Genomic DNA, 10,225 nt, shown 5'->3' on the forward strand with positions numbered 1-10,225 from the left:
GTTTGCAGGGCGGGTGTCTGACGTCAATTCCGGGACCAGACAGGCTGATGTGATCGCAGCGGCTGAGTAAGTTCTGAGCAACTCAGAAACTGCACAAACTATTTTGTGCCGTCAGCTGTACAGGCGATCGCAAACTTGCAAAGCGAAAATACACTCCCCTATAGGCGGCGACTATCTGATCGCAGAGCTGCAAAAACTAGCTAGCGAGCAATCAGGTCTGAATGACCCCCGATATCCCCATGTGGTAAGAACATCGATACTTGCACATAATACTGGCCCTCATTCCGAGTTGTTCGCTCGTTCTTTTTCATCGCATCGCAGTGAAAATCCGCTTAGTACGCATGCGCAATGTTCGCACTGCGACTGCGCCAAGTAACTTTACTTTGAAGAAAGTATTTTTACTCACGGCTTTTTCTTCGCTCCGGCGATCGTAATGTGATTGACAGGAAATGGGTGTTACTGGGCGGAAACACGGCGTTTCAGGGGCGTGTGGCTGAAAACGCTACCGTTTCCGGAAAAAAACGCAGGAGTGGCTGGAGAAACGGAGGAGTGCCTGGGCGAACGCTGGGTGTGTTTGTGACGTCAAACCAGGAACGACAAGCACTGAACTGATCGCACAGGCAGAGTAAGTCTGGAGCTACTCTGAAACTGCTAAGTAGTTAGTAATCGCAATATTGCGAATACATCGGTCGCAATTTTAAGAAGCTAAGATTCACTCCCAGTAGGCGGCGGCTTAGCGTGTGTAACTCTGCTACATTCGCCTTGCGACCGATCAACTCGGAATGAGGGCCACTGTCAATACTTTTACTTCCATTGTACTGTGTGAGTGACACTGCTGCTGTATGTACTGTATCTTTAATTGCAGCCAAATGGTTTTGTCACCAATATTTTCTTTAGGTATGTACTGTATAAAAACCTAGATATTGAATATTGTATGATTGAAAGGGTATATTTTAGAGTTGTTTAAATTAATATTTTCTATACCTGGTTTTGTGTAAAATAAAAACAAATGTATTATATTAAGCGATACATTGTGATTATTTTTTCACCCTGTATTCTAGCGCTATCGCTGTTTCCACACACCATCCTCCTCCAGCACAATCACCAACATTCCTACTACAGGTAAGAGACACCCCACGGCTAGCACCGGAAAGGCTGCAGGAGGGTCCTCAGCTGCACCCTACCGGAGAGGAAGAGGCAACAGGCCAACAGGACCATCTGCAGGAGAGAGGTCGGCATCACTTTGGCAACCATCCCTAATCAGCTGATTCTGATGGACCCAGAGGCTGGCCGCGCTTCTGTCCATACAGCGAACCGAGGTCTCACCACTTGGCTCAGCAACTACAGCCCCCCAGTGCCCCCTGTGGAGAGAGAGAAATAACATGCCCTCTGGGGGGAAAGGGGGGGTTAGAATATTATTTTTATTATATAAAAATGTTTTTGTTAAAATGCTAATAATAAATAAAGTTAAAGTTTTGAAAGGAGTATGAAATATGGAAGGAGTATCAGTATGAGGGCATGTTGCTATTCCTAATCCTTATCTTCATGGTGTATTCACACCAGCCCTGTAGCTGGTGTATATTAATATTACACCCTGTACGCATATTGTGCAATAGCGGGTAATGATATTCCATTTTCTTATGATTGACACCCAAATCGCCCAAGAGGCATTCTGTTTGATCTTATTATCTGTATTTACATTTCCAAACAAGTGCTGCCAGAAATGACATACAACAGTCTCTTTCCTGTGCGGATTATTGTAATAATGTGCATCGCAATAAGATCACCAAGGCCATACGTGGGGTGGTATAAGCCTCATGCACCCCTAGCAGCACCTGCGTCCGTCATCTGCAGCACCTGCCTGTAGCGGAGCCAGCTGCAGCCTCAGAACTCGCCCATCTTCCGGCTCCTGGACTGCTCCCTGCAGTGTATGACAGGGGACTGTGCATTCTCTCCAGCAACTGCAGAGGCTCTAAATAGACAGTGCTAGTTCACTTCTGACCTTGGGGGTCATTCCGAGTTGATCGCTCGCTAGCAGTTTTTAGCAGCCGTGCAAACGCATAGTCGCCGCCCACGGGAGAGTGTATTTTCGCTTTGCAGGAGTGCGAACGCCTGTGCAGCCGAGCGCCTGCAAACACATTTTGTGCAAAACAAGACCAGCCCTGTAGTTACTTATCCTGTGCGATGATTGTTGCGACGAGTGACACGATAATGACATCAGATACCCGCCCAGCAAACGCCCGGCCACGCCTGCGTTTTTCCAAACACTCCCAGAAAACGGTCAGTTGACACCCATAAACGCCCTCTTTCTGTCAATCTCCTTACGTTCGGCTGTACAATTGGAATCGCTAGAACCAGTGCAAAACCACAATGGACTTCATTGCGGTGCATACGCATGCGCAGATTAGCCTTTTTTTTCACTGATTGCTACGCAGCGAACAACGGCAGCTAGCGATCAACTTGGAATGATCCCCCTTAAGCGTGCCTGACTCCACATGTCCAAGGACATAATTAAGTGTCGCCAGTATGTAACATCAGCGCAATGTCAAAGATACCTCCTGTTTTTGGATGAGCATCCATTGCAGAAGCTGAGCACATACTTTAGTATGGACAGTAATAGGGGAAAGGATTACTGCAGCAGGTTCTTTTTGGATCCCAGGTACAGGCAACTGTCACTTAATACATAGCCGCCAAAAAGTACTGTATTCCTTATTGCCACCATACAGAATGTGGAATTGGAATGGTCATGTTTGGGGCGGGGCCACACCTTTTATAAAATATGCCCCTGAACGAGGCATGATGGTCTATTTCCAAATTTACACAAGAAATCTGCACACAATGGCCCTCATTCCGAGTTGATCGCTCGCTAGCTGCTTTTAGCAGCATTGCACACGCTAGGCCGCCGCCCTCTGGGAGTGTACCTTAGCTTAGCAGAATTGCCAATAAATAATTCTTAGCAGTTTCTGAGTAGCTCGAGACTTACTCCTACACTGCAATCAGCTCAGCCCGTTTCGTTCCTGGTTTGACGTCACAAACACGCCCTGCGTTCGGCCAGCCACTCCCGCGTTTTATCCTGGCACGCCTGCGTTTTTCCGCACACTCCCAGAAAACGGTCAGTTTCCGCCCAGAAACACCCACTTTCTGTCAATTACACTCCAATCACTTCAACGATGGAAATTCTTCGTTCGGATGCGAGTAAATCTACTAAGTTTTGTGCTAAAATACTTAGCGCATGTGCACTGCGTACCATGCGCATGCGCATTTTTGCCTTAATCGTTCCGTTGCGAAAATCAGCAACGAGCGAACAACTCGGAATGACCCCAATATTTCTAAAAGGAACTTGCAAACGTTTCACAACAAATTCCCATCTCCAACATTACATAATGCAGTACAATAGCTGCCACCCACGCCTAATTACTGTGCACCCTAGTCCTTGTTCCAGTGACTCTTCCTGCCTGGTCTTACATGGATGGTTTGGACTTGGCTGTCAGCACCGATTCTGTGTGATAATGGGGTCTATTCATGAAGCAGTGAAATGAGTGTAGAAGTGAGCTAGTGGAGAAGTTGTCTATGGCAACCAATCAGCTGCTCTGTTTAATTTTACAGTCTGCAAATTGTAAATGTTACTTCAATGCTGATTGGTTCTTCTCCACTGGCTCACTTCTCCAAAGTTTTCACTGCTTCATGAATAGACCCCATAGTTCTATTCCATGGTGTTAGTACCAGTAGGCGCGTCCGGCCTTTGCCTAGGAGCTGGGACGCCGCGCCTCCCACTTACCCCCGCCCCGCACCTAGCAACAGGTGGATGCCAGGCGCAAGGTCTTCTGGTTCCCGCCCAACACCTAGTAACGAGCCGACGCCGGGCACAAAGCCTTCTGGTCCCCGCCATGGTGTTCGCGTCAAGAGGCGCGCGTCCTGGCCGTTGCCTAGAAGCCGGGACACGCGCCTCCTGCTGACCCCTGTCCGATGCCTAGAAACAGGCGGATGCCGAGCGCAAGGTCTCCTGGTCCCCGCCCTGCACCTAGCAACAGGCTGACGCCGGGCGCTGGTAGCTGCCGGACTTCTAGCAACGTGGACGACAGAGGAAGACAGCATTTCCTATTGTTGGGTAATTAGTAACTCAGCTGTCAGTTTAGGGACATGCAGCAGGGCAGCTGCATAGTGTTAATTTAGATTCTCAGCATGGATTGGTGAAGAGTTCTGTTAAATCCTCTTCCTGTGCTTGACTCAAGCGCTGGTGATAGTTCCTGCTACATGGTGAACCTGTCAGCTCTGTGAACTTCTGAAATTTAGATACCTTGCCTTGTTCATTTACCTTATTGGAACCAGCTCTCCTAGAATTCAGGTTTTGTGTGGAACTCCACACAGATTCTTGCCTTTGCATTTATTTATTATTGTTACCACCTTGTGCATTGTTGCATGTATATTCAGTTAAATTGCTTATATCATCCAGTGCATTGTTACATTTTCATATCATCTGTGTTTATTACTATCAGCCTTGCGATTTCGCACAACAGCGATCGGGTCTGAATTAGCCCCAAGAAATCCTTGATAGAAATCTGCTGGAAGTATCAGTGCAGATACCAAGACCATGGTCGGACATCCCCAATAAATGGACGGCCTGGCTCGCATAGCGTGGAGAGTGGTGACAGTGGGAAAATAAGAAAGAAAAAGATTGCAATGGGAAAGAAAGGGATGAATGTGTGATAATAACAATAATAATAATAATAATTATTATTATTATTATTATTATTATTATTATAGTAATAATAAATGATGTGTTTCCAGCATTTTCCACCCAAAAAAAATAGTTTATTCCCGCTTCTCCAGTTTGTATGAAGAAATCTGAGATTCATTTGCAGGCCAGTGTGATGTCACAGGTTTAGGGAAGCGACCAGCACGGGGCGCACTGCCGCACTGTGACATAATGTGAGCTGGGCGCACTACAGTGTGGTGCTGTAAGTATGTTTGTATTATACTTTGTAATGACATCGCCAGCAGATCATAATGACAATTTTGTTGTTAGGGGCCCACACAAGTTATCAATAATATGTAATACGATGTTACTTTTCATTCTATTTTTCAGCTGCTCAAGTCAAATCTAGGTTAAAGTAGCGTCTGTTTATCAGTTACTTTCCTGTGTTTAGGTGTCTTTTCCACATTGCTTTTAGTTAGTCAGTTTGTATACTGAAACAGGCATTTCTTTATCTGCATCTATCATGCTGCAACACAGAATAATCTCTGCAGCAGAACTTGAAATACAAAAGCTGTAATTAACTAACCACATCAATGACTTGTCAGAGTAAGACATGAACAATAATTACTGCAATAAACATTAATTGTCACGGATCCAGCACTAAATGCAGAACGTGTGTTCCCCATCTGATAAACATTCTCTTTCTCTCACCCCCTCCCTCTCTCTCTCTCTCTCTCTCTCTCTCTCTCTCTCTCTCTCTCCCCCTCCCTCCCGCTCTCTCTCTCTCTCTCTCGCCCTCCATCCCGCTCTCTCTCTCTCTCTCTCTCTCTCTACCTCTCTCTGGGCCTAATTCAGACCTGATCGCAAAAGCAAAATATATCTCTAATGGGCAAAACCATGTGCAGTGCAGGTGGGGCAGATATAACATGTGCAGAGAGAGTTAGATTTGGGTGGGGTGTGTTCAAACTAATGTCTAAATTGCAGTGTAAAAATAAAGCAGCCAGTATTTACCCTGCACAGAAACAATATAACCCACCCAAATCTAACTCTCTTTGCACATGTTACATCTGCCCCACCTGCACTGCACATGGGGGATAATTCCAAGCTGATCGCAGCAGGAATTTTGTTAGCAGTTGGGCAAAACCATGTGCACTGCAGGGGGGGCAGATGTAACATGTGCAGAGAGAGTTAGATTTGGGTGGGTTATTTTGTTTCTGTGCAGGGTAAATACTGGCTGCTTTATTTTTACACTGCAAATTAGATTGCAGATTGAACACACCACACCCAAATCTAACTCTTTCTGCACATGTTATATCTGCCTCCCCTGCAGTGCACATGGTTTTGCCCAACTGCTAAAAATATTCCTGCTGCGATCAACTTGGAATTACCCCCATGGTTTTGCCAATTAGAGAAAGATTTTGCTATTGTGATACATGCTAAATTAGGTCCTCTGTCCCTATCCCCCCTCTCCCAGACACCCTCTTTGTCTCTCTCTCCCCCCCCCCCCTCTCTCTCTCTCTCTCTCTCTCTCTATATATATATATATATATATATATATATATAAATACTGTGCAAATGTTTTAGGCAGATGTGGAAAAATGCTGCAAAGTAAGAATGCTTTCAAAAGATATAAGTGTTAATAGTTTATTTTTATCAGTTTATAGAATGCAAAGTGAATGAACAGAAGATATATTTAAATCAAATGAATATTTGGTGTGACCAGCCTTTGCCTTCAAAACAGCATCAATTCTTCTAGGTACACTTGAACACGGTTTTTGAAGGAACTCGGCAGGAAGCTGGTTCCAAACATCTTGGAGAACTAACCAGAGATCTTCTGTGGATGTAGGCTTGCTCATATCTTTCTATCTTTTCATGTAATCCCAGACAAACTCAATTATGAGATCAAGGCTCTGTGGGGGCCATGTCATCACTTCAAGGACTCCTTGTTCTTCTTTATGCTGAAGATAGTTCTCAATGACATTGGCTGTATGTTTGGGGTCGTTGTCCTGCTGCAGAATAAATTTGGAGCCAATCAGACACTTCCCTGATGATATTGCATGATGGATAAGTATCTGCCTGTATTTCTCAACATTGAAGCACAAAGAAACGGGCAACGCTAAGGACCACTGGGGCTGTTGAATCTAGAGGCTGACGGTGTATGTGATCCTACTCGCGGCCCATTGGGAGCGGTGATTGACGGCGGGTTTGAGGACTCCAGCACAGCCGAGCAGCCCTTGTTCCAGCTTCTGTCGTGAGATTATTTGTGGAATCGTGGTAACCAGGCCACACTGGTTGCCTGTTGGTATGAGACAAGTTTATTGTTTGTACATTTTAATGTATTTTATTAAGAGTTTTATGCACTATGGAACGCCCCCTCTATATGCTTTTTTAAAACACATACATACACACACACATGTATATATATATATATATATATATGTACCAGGGAAGCTATCAGCGCCACAGATGCAGTATTCAAAATATCAACACTAGTAATGGAACCCCCACAGTGAGATCATTAAAAAATATATAAATATATATTAAAAGATATCTGCCTATTAGACACTCCCCTCTAGATTTGGGGCGTCAGCCTGTTACCTCAAATAGAATTAGGCACTGGTATAGGTGCCTGTGGTGAACACTTGTGAACAAAGGATGAGGTAGTAAAGGCGACCGCTGGTGTCAATCAGATGCAGAGGATAGGCAGTTGCAATAAAATTTAAAATTTATTTAAACTGTGGTGCACTAAAACAAAAATAGAGTAAAAAAGTGGGATTTTTTGTACAGTAAAAATAATAAGCACAGGGAGGTAAATAAAAAATGCTTAAAAAATTACAATTGACATAAAAATTGGTACATGGGACATAAAAATACATCGGATTAAAAAAGTCAAAAACAAAAATATAAAGTTCAAAAGAAAGGAGTAAGATAGCTTAACTTAGTAGTTGAGGTATAGATCAAAGCAGCACCCAACGCGTTTCGTCCTGTCTGGACTTCATCAAGGGGTAGTTTGGGACTAGAGACAGGTCATCTATATATACTAATCCTATAAAGGAAGTGGTGCTTACATCACTTCCTGTGGTTAATTGATTATAGTGATAAAGAGCAGCAAAAAGGGAGTCAAAATGTCACAGATAGGTGTACTTATTTAAAACTGTATGTCAGGTGTTAAGGATATGGTATTAATATGCAGTATAACATGTTTAAAATGTTAAAGTAACACGGAGCCGCGGACTTCCTGTCCGGGTCCCGTGTGACCTCATATCCGCCCCACATCCGGCGTCCTGTTTCGCAAAGTGCGCATGCGCCGACTCCGTATGCCGGAAGACTTCCGTGCCTCTGCTGGGGATCCTTGATGCGGCGGACGAGTTCCTGTGTGCGTATGGGAACACCGTCCTCCGGAGGCCATTCCCTTATCATAACTGTTCCTCAATGTCCTATTAGTTGCGGCGGCCATGTTTTTGGAGTCAGATACACATATAGAGGTTCCCAAAGTTCAATTTCTGGTCTGGAATATTGTCCTCAAGCCAGCACTTCGTACTTCTCCATATGCAGTCATATATAAAAGAAAGAATTGGGTCAGGGATTTGTAGTGGCACCGTTTTAATGTGAGCCACACCACACAGTAATAATAAAATGTATACAATAAATATATAGCAAAACAGGTGTACTGCATACCTGTATTTAGTGGTATTACTATGAATGACAAGGTGGAGAATTTATATAAAAGAGGCACAGTTGCCATAGCCGAATGTAGTAAAATATGCATACGCTTTAAATAGTGTCACTTTGGTGTGAAAACATAGTTATACGAAAAAGAAGAAAAAATAGTAGTAAGAGCATTAGAATTTAGGACACAGTGATTTAAAAATAATAATATGCAGTCCTTTGTGGTCCTTCTTGTAACTTGTTTACACTTTTCAGACCCTAGCATGTAGGCCTGGATATTTTCTGTATATACGGCTAATTTTGAGCTTATGCATAGTGCTCCCACATTATCAGTACAACCATACCACCCTGGGGACGCCCAATACCGTCTGATCTTGGAAGCTAAGCAAGGCTGGGCCCGGCTAGTATAAGGATGGGAGACCTCCCTAGAAGACCGGGTGTTGTAACTTTGGAGAGGCCGGGAGAAATTCTGCAGGAATGCTCTACTAATTATATGTATATACATCTCGCCACCTGCTCCAGTACTACTTAATACTTTGATATAATACCATCTCTCCATCTCTCTAACTAAGTCCTTTTGGGGTTCTCCCACTCCCACAAAGGACTGCATATTATTATTTTTAAATCACTGTGTCCTAAATTCTAATGCTCTTACTACTATTTTTTCTTCTTTTTCGTATAACTATGTTTTCACACCAAAGTGACACTATTTAAAGCGTATGCATATTTTACTACATTCGGCTATGGCAACTGTGCCTCTTTTATATAAATTCTCCACCTTGTCATTCATAGTAATACCACTAAATACAGGTATGCAGTACACCTGTTTTGCTATATATTTATTGTATACATTTTATTATTACTGTGTGGTGTGGCTCACATTAAAACGGTGCCACTACAAATCCCTGACCCAATTCTTTCTTTTATATATGACTGCATATGGAGAAGTACGAAGTGCTGGCTTGAGGACAATATTCCAGACCAGAAATTGAACTTTGGGAACCTCTATATGTGTATCTGACTCCAAAAACATGGCCGCCGCAACTAATAGGACATTGAGGAACAGTTATGATAAGGGAATGGCCTCCGGAGGACGGTGTTCCCATACGCACACAGGAACTCGTCCGCCGCATCAAGGATCCCCAGCAGAGGCACGGAAGTCTTCCGGCATACGGAGTCGGCGCATGCGCACTTTGCGAAACAGGACGCCGGATGTGGGGCGGATATGAGGTCACACGGGACCCGGACAGGAAGTCCGCGGCTCCGTGTTACTTTAACATTTTAAACATGTTATACTGCATATTAATACCATATCCTTAACACCTGACATACAGTTTTAAATAAGTACACCTATCTGTGACATTTTGACTCCCTTTTTGCTGCTCTTTATCACTATAATCAATTAACCACAGGAAGTGATGTAAGCACCACTTCCTTTATAGGATTAGTATATATAGATGACCTGTCTCTAGTCCCAAACTACCCCTTGATGAAGTCCAGACAGGACGAAACGCGTTGGGTGCTGCTTTGATCTATACCTCAACTACTAAGTTAAGCTATCTTACTCCTTTCTTTTGAACTTTATATTTTTGTTTTTGACTTTTTTAATCCGATGTATTTTTATGTCCCATGTACCAATTTTTATGTCAATTGTAATTTTTTAAGCATTTTTTATTTACCTCCCTGTGCTTATTATTTTTACTGTACAAAAAATCCCACTTTTTTACTCTATTTTTGTTTTAGTGCACCACAGTTTAAATAAATTTTAAATTTTATTGCAACTGCCTATCCTCTGCATCTGATTGACACCAGCGGTCGCCTTTACTACCTCATCCTTTGTTCACATATATATATATATAT

At 43.4% G+C, this 10,225-nt stretch overlaps 1 pseudogene; it reads left to right on the top strand.

The window, feature by feature from the left end:
- The first annotated feature begins 8,696 nt into the window (after positions 1-8,696).
- On the top strand, positions 8,697-8,814 carry LOC134981740 (5S ribosomal RNA; annotated as a pseudogene).
- The last annotated feature ends 1,411 nt before the right edge of the window (positions 8,815-10,225 follow it).

This window comes from Pseudophryne corroboree, chromosome 12 (assembly GCF_028390025.1).
Source record: "Pseudophryne corroboree isolate aPseCor3 chromosome 12, aPseCor3.hap2, whole genome shotgun sequence".
Lineage (NCBI taxonomy): Eukaryota > Metazoa > Chordata > Amphibia > Anura > Myobatrachidae > Pseudophryne > Pseudophryne corroboree.